Raw genomic sequence first — 7,292 nt, forward strand, 5'->3', positions numbered from 1 at the left:
GGAGTGGCTTACCATCTCTGGCTCTTAGGTACAACCGAAAAATGAAGTAAATATACCAGTTTCCTTGCAGGATTTATGTAAAGATGATAAATAACATGTAAAGCACCTAAATAACATGTAAAGCACCTAAACAGAAATTAGGATTGTTGGAACTCAGGCAATGATACCCCAAAGAATGCTGCAGTGCTCTCCTGTATTGCCGGGCTTTAGAAGCTACCTGAGAATCAAGTCCTTGTAATCTTGTCTTATTCTCTCCCACCCCAAGGACAAGGGGTCTCTCTCTGCAATTTACTTAATTGACTGAAGAAACTTTTTATCCATAGAAATACTATTGTCTTAAACTCCTCCCTAGGAATCTCACAACAGGAAAGATTAGCCAGCCAGAAGAGAAGAGATTAAACATCATCACCACATCCAGACAGACTTCCTTCCTATCTCTTCTTCTGAGGGCAGCTCTGAGAAATCACCTAAGAAATTTTATCTGCATGAGACAACCTTTGTTCCTGTACGTTTTTTGCCCCTGATGTTCCCATAGCTTATTGGTCCCATTCAGCCCTCAAAGAGAATGACTTACCTAACCATTATCTGAGCACTAGGCCCACTTTGCCTTATTGTTTTCTCACCAATGAAGATATTTAAATATGAATCATCTGGCCCCATTCTGAGTTTATATTTTGAATGGCTTCCATATACATACATATACATTACATTAATCTATTATTCTGCTATTAATGTGCCTATTGTTTGTGGGCTTTCAGCAAATCTTCAGAAGGAAGAGAAAACTACTTTGTCCCCATAGAACAGAGGATACAGAAGATAAATGGTAGTAGCACATGTCATAGTTGTGTCTCTTGCCCTGACACTCTCATCTTAGTGTCTTTGCAAGCAGCACTGTGGGGGTTACAAAGACATACAATGCATGACTTCTGTCTTCTGAACCATCATAATTTAGATGGAGGCAAGGAGAAGGTGGAGGGTGGGAGGAGTGGGACTGAAGGAAGCAGCAATAAAATGACACTATATAATTACATACAAAATTGTGTGATACAAATTCTAGGTGGGGGAGGAATTCAGGAAGAAGTAGAAACTATGGCCTTAACCAATGGATTGAAAAATCAACACTTGAGTCATCTGCTAACTGATAAGATTTACACAGAAGTCATATTGTAGATTTAACACCAACTACCAAAGGACCAATGCACTCAGAGGCTCATTTTAGCACTCAAATTATGTGCTTGTCCCCCAAGGTAACATTCTGAAGAAAACTGGAGGATTTTGAAAGGTCTAAGCATGGACCTTGACTGGACTCACCAGAGGTGGATAAGAGATAAATCACTATCTTTATTGTGCAAGAAAAGTCAATTTACGGTTAGAAAATGAGGAGAAAAAAAAAATCACTCAACTCCATAAAAGTCAAAATTGAGGGGCTAGCCGGTGGCATGGTGGTCAAGGGCTCTGGACTCCCACATAGCCGACTATGGTTCAAGTCCCGGACCTGATGGCTTGCTTTCTCTCTCTCTCTCCCTTTCTCTCTCTCTCACACACTTTCTCTCTCTCTCTCTCTCTCTCTCTCTCTCTCTCTCTCTCTCTCTCTCTCTCTCTCTCTCTCTCTCTCTCTCTCTCTCTCTCTCTCTCTCTCTCTCTCTCTCTCTCTCTCTCTCTCTCTCTCTCTCTCTCTCTCTCTCTCTCTCTCTCTCTCTCTCTCTCTCTCTCTCTCTCTCTCTCTCTCTCTCTCTCTCTCTCTCTCTCTCTCTCTCTCTCTCTCTCTCTCTCTCTCTCTCTCTCTCTCTCTCTCTCTCTCTCTCTCTCTCTCTCTCTCTCTCTCTCTCTCTCTCTCTCTCTCTCTCTCTCTCTCTCTCTCTCTCTCTCTCTCTCTCTCTCTCTCTCTCTCTCTCTCTCTCTCTCTCTCTCTCTCTCTCTCTCTCTCTCTCTCTCTCTCTCTCTCTCTCTCTCTCTCTCTCTCTCTCTCTCTCTCTCTCTCTCTCTCTCTCTCTCTCTCTCTCTCTCTCTCTCTCTCTCTCTCTCTCTCTCTCTCTCTCTCTCTCTCTCTCTCTCTCTCTCTCTCTCTCTCTCTCTCTCTCTCTCTCTCTCTCTGGTAAAATTAAATAAACAAATAAATAAAATAAAGTTCAATAAAAAATTCTTTTTATAAAAGTCTGAATTGAAATAATTTAAAATGGTAACTTTATAAAATTGAAATGGCTTACTATACCTATGATTCTACTGATCTCCCTTGTCATACATTTCTTTATATATTTATTGAGTTTATGCCCACTTCCATAAATATGAATGTACAATAAATGTCATTTTATTTCTTTAAATCATAGTTATCGGAATCTACATCCCCAGGAAAATTCAACCTTAGTCATTACTGACCACCCCATTAGTGGGAAAAGAAGAAGAAAAATACAATAGTTATGGATGTGTATTTAAGTTATATGCATGTTTTACATTTCCCTAACTACTGTACTTAGTTGAATATGACATTTTCCCCAGAAATTATTTCATACAATTAAAATGAATTGCCTTATACTTGAGTCTTTCCAAATCTTTTTGATTATAGGAGTCCTACTTAATTATTTCGCACAGCTAGTTGCATATATCTGAATAAAAGATATGGGGTTTTTTCTCACATTTTTTTCTTAGCAATCAAAGAATTCACTTTATATTTGAACCTGGACAAAGTCTGCTGTTATGGAAGTCTATTCAATTATTCTTAAAAGCTCATTGTGACAAGACATTATCCTGATTCAATCTCGATCAGTGGAAGTTTAAAACGCTTACAGAGGTCAAGTAATGAGGTTGGTAAGAAAAGGACGCCAAAATATTTTACATAGATTTATATTTATTTCTGGAAGTATGAATTCTAAATTGTAACGTTTGAGTACCATCGAATTGGTAAGTAATCTTTTTAAGGATAACTTAAAAAGCAGTAGAGGGGGGAAACTGTAGCAAGGGGAATAGATGGTTCCACAGCAGTAAAATGCAATGCTCTATGAGGCAATCCTACAATAGAGGGTTTCCAGTTCAAGACCAGGGACCACTCTTAGTATGCCAGGTATGTGTATACCCAGGCTCCAGGACTGACTGAAGGTTGGGGGTGGATCATGGCATTAGGACTCTGTTGGTGGGGGAGTTCTATCTTTCATCTCTTTCATGGGAAAAATAAATACAAATTTTAAAGAGCAGTATAATAAGTAATTATGTATGAAAGGTCATAAATATAGATTTACATAGGAAATAGATCAACAACAGAGTAAAGATGGCTGAACATACTCATTGGCTTTTGCATTTTACTAAAACCCTATGAAAACATGGTAAAAAAAATTTAATAATTATTTTATCCATTTTGTTATTATTATTTGACCAGAGGCAGAGAGAGAAAGAAAGTGAGAAAGTAAGCCACTAAGTCCAGGACCCAAACCATGGTCAGCCATGTGGGAGTCCAGTACCCCAACCACCATGCCACCTGCTGGCCACAAGAAAATTATTTTTTCAGAACATAAAATTATAAAGATGAGGCTAACTGGTTGCATGGTGGTTAATGGTAGTTAATCCTCACCTGGATCCCACATGAAGTAGTATGTGTATGATTTGAGTACAAGACCCAGTAGCTTGAAAATCATGCTGGGCACGTGAGCGTACATGTTCAAAATTCCAAGAGGAGCTTGGAAGAGAAGGGACTGCAGCATGGCCATCACCTCTCGGGGTGATTCCTCGCTTTCCTTTTCTCACCCTACAGCAAAACAAACAAATAAAAACATTGTAAGGGCAAAGAATGAGGAAAGAAACAACAGCATCAAAATTTGGAAGTTGTGGAGGAAATGAATGAATGGAGACTGATGTAGTGGATGCATAGTATGAGTCTCAAGAAGGCAGTAGAAAAGCTGAGAACTCTTTGATTACACACAAATCTTGAAAACTGGTGGTACCAGGTATCTCTGGAAGTGGAATTGAAAGTAGATCAAAAATCAAGATGTCATTCCAGCTTCAAATTTACTACCTATTCTCTATGAAAGCCTGGAAGTTTATTTTAGGGACTAGTTAAAACAGAGGGCTCTGGGAGAGGTGCAGGCTGCATAGTAAGCAGAAAATTAGAATTAGGTAAATGTTTGCATGTTGAAAACTAAAACTCTACCTATTTAGTCCTTTACCTGGTTCTCAGAATGCTAACAATGAGGCCAAAACTTTCCAAAAGCAGGGAGGAACTCTAAGGAATCCAACCAAAATGACTAAAGAAAAATATTTTAAAAGATAGCCTAGACCTGTGCCATCCAATGTGGTAGCACTTGCTACTTGTGACAGTTTAATTAAACTTAAATTAATTAAATTAGTAAAATTAAAACCCTAACTCCTTAGTCACATTAGCCTTCTGGTGATCAAAAGACACATGTAACTAATGGCTATGGTATTAAATAGTGCAAATATAGATCACGTGTATCATCACATAAAGTTATATTACACAGTTTTAACTTAGACAAAACTCCCTATGGCAAAGTTGACAATCTCCATTCTTACCATCTAAATGTGCCACATTCTTAAAAATAGCAAACTCCTCTCCTAAACTCCAGTGGATGTCTGAAATAACAAATAGTACCAAACTCTATAATATTGTTTTTTTCTGTACATACATCCATGTGATAAAGTTTAATTTATAAATTAAGCACAGTAAGAGACTAACGTAACTACTAATAAAATAAAAGAATTATAACAATTTACTGCAATATAAGCTCTCTGAATGTGTTCTTTCTCTCCCAGAATATCATATTATACTGTACTTGTCTATTTTTGGACTGCAGTTAACCATAGGTATCTGAAACCACAGAAACAAATACAGATAAGGGAGGACCATATGTGGAAACAATGAAAGATCATGAGATATTTAATACACTTTTAATGTAAGAAATAGAGAAGAAAGCTAAAGTTAAAATAAACTGGCAGAACCAGAAGTGACACAGAAAGAAGAAAATGTATTATCCTGCTTCTATGAAACAAATGTAATCTGCTGTTAAATGGAATATTTAATAAATAAAAAATATAAAATACTCAAAACATTTTGAGAGGTTTTTGCCTTAGAGTGCATGTGCTCACTGAAGAGAAAGAGAAACAGAGATAGCGAGAGAAAAAGTGAGAAATCACTCCCCAGGGGGATGGCAATGCTGCACTCCCTTTTCCGTTCTCCTCCCAGGATCTTGGGCATGCACTTACACATGCCCCTGGCATGATTTTCAAGCCACTGGGCTCAGGACTTGAAACACAGTTGGCCATGTAGAAGTCTAGCAACATAACCATTATGCCATCTGCTGGCCCCTTGAAATGTTTTAAATATAATGGGATAAATTAAAAACTTAGTAATTGTATAAGGAAATAAAATTGAAGAAATCTTCCAGAAAGCAGAACAACAACAATGAAAAAAGAAAAGGAAACTAGAAGAGAATAAAAATCAGAAAATTAGAGGACAGGTTTACAAGTTCAACATTCAAATAAAAGGAGTTCCCAAGAAATGGAACAGAGACACTGAGGAGAGAAAACTATTGAAGAAACATTTCAAGTCAATTTCCCAGAAGAGAATGACTAGGAGTCTAGACTGAAAGAGAATCCAGAATACTCAAATGATAACTGAGAAAAAGCCACACCAAAGTCACATGAACAGATATTTTAAAACACTTGAGAGAGTAGAATAGATTGAAAGGTATAAAGGTATGGAGAGCAACTGTAAATAGCAGAGACAGTGCGGGAGGAAGATGGACGATGAAGGTGGGAGTGGAAGGGAGGAAATCATGGGGGAAAAAAGAAGCAAAATAATTTAACAAACACAAAACTGGAAAATTATTTGGTGATGATAATGTATACAGAGAGAGAGGTGGACTCAATGCTACAATCCTCCTGCCTCCAGTAGTTTTTGTCATAGGGTGGGTGCAACCATGCCTGATAATGTATACAGTAATATCTTTGACTGGACTAACATATTAAGTCATAGGGAAAGTCATGACACAGTTTTGCATATAAAAATATGTCATGACTTTCCTGAAGGCCTAATACAATGTATTCATGATGGAAACATCCATTTTCTATGCTGTAAAGATGTACAGTGACTGAATGTAAAAAAAAATAAGAAAATAAAATTTTTAAATAAATAAAAAAACATACTTGAGATAAAGGTAAATCTTCAGAGATGGCAAAAATGATCAACTAAAAGATGGAGAATCTGAAGAGCTTCGGATTTTTAATAGTCCATTGGAAGTTAGAAGATCAATGCCCTAAAAGTTCTGAAAGAAAATATTTCTCAACATAGATGTTTATATTCAACCTATCAATTAAGCATGAGCAAAGAATAGGGTATGTCCAGACATTCAGGATATCAAAAATTTTACATCAGGTGCATCCTCTCTCAGCCACTCGAAGGATGTTCTTCACTAAAACAAATCATGAAAAAGAAAGACATGAGATCCTGGAGACAGAAACCCTACAGGAAAGTGAGGTGGAGAAAACCTCAGAACTATAGTCAAGAGCAAGTCAATGGGGCCAGCCCCATAGCCTAGTGGATAAGAGAGCCAGATCCACAGACTGATTGTGATTCAAATTCCTTCTCCAGCAGCTTGAAAAACAGGTGAGTGTGCATGCAAGCTCTAAATCCTGACAGGATGAGAAATGGAGAAGGGATTGTGGCAAGACCACATTCCATTGAAGGGTGCTTTCTCCCTTTCTCTCTCTTTCTCTGTCTCTCTCTAACAAGCTCATACACTCACAACAATTAAAAACAACAATAACAACACACACACACACAAAGAGCAATTCCATTATCATAGCTGTGTGTGCAGGCTGAGTTCAGCCTTTCCAGATTTTTTTAAATTTAAATTTATTTATTTACATTTATTCACTGTACATCATTACAACATACAAAATGAGATTTTCCATCCAGAGTACACTGTATATTGGCTCAATCAAGCACATTAGCATACATGTTATCGTCAACAAATAATTTTCCATTTCTTGTTTCCTATATGTTTTGCTTTTTCTTCCTCATCCTTGATTCCCTATCTCTTACCCTCTGCCATCTCCCACTCTCCTCCCACAATGTCTCTGGTATCTATGTTTGCTTTCTATACTGTTTCCCCCCACATTTTATTGAGACACTAAAGATCTTAATTAATCTAAATATTTTCATAGCAAGTACAGTTGATATATACATTTCTATGAACACAAGTCCAACTTTAGGCATAAGCCTCAATGAGTAGAATGAACATCCTATAAAGTAGGACCTAGCTGGGGCTATATATCATACTGCAGGC

This window comes from Tupaia chinensis, unplaced genomic scaffold (assembly GCF_000334495.1).
Source record: "Tupaia chinensis unplaced genomic scaffold, TupChi_1.0 Scaffold144041_1, whole genome shotgun sequence".
Classification (NCBI taxonomy): Eukaryota; Metazoa; Chordata; class Mammalia; order Scandentia; family Tupaiidae; genus Tupaia; species Tupaia belangeri.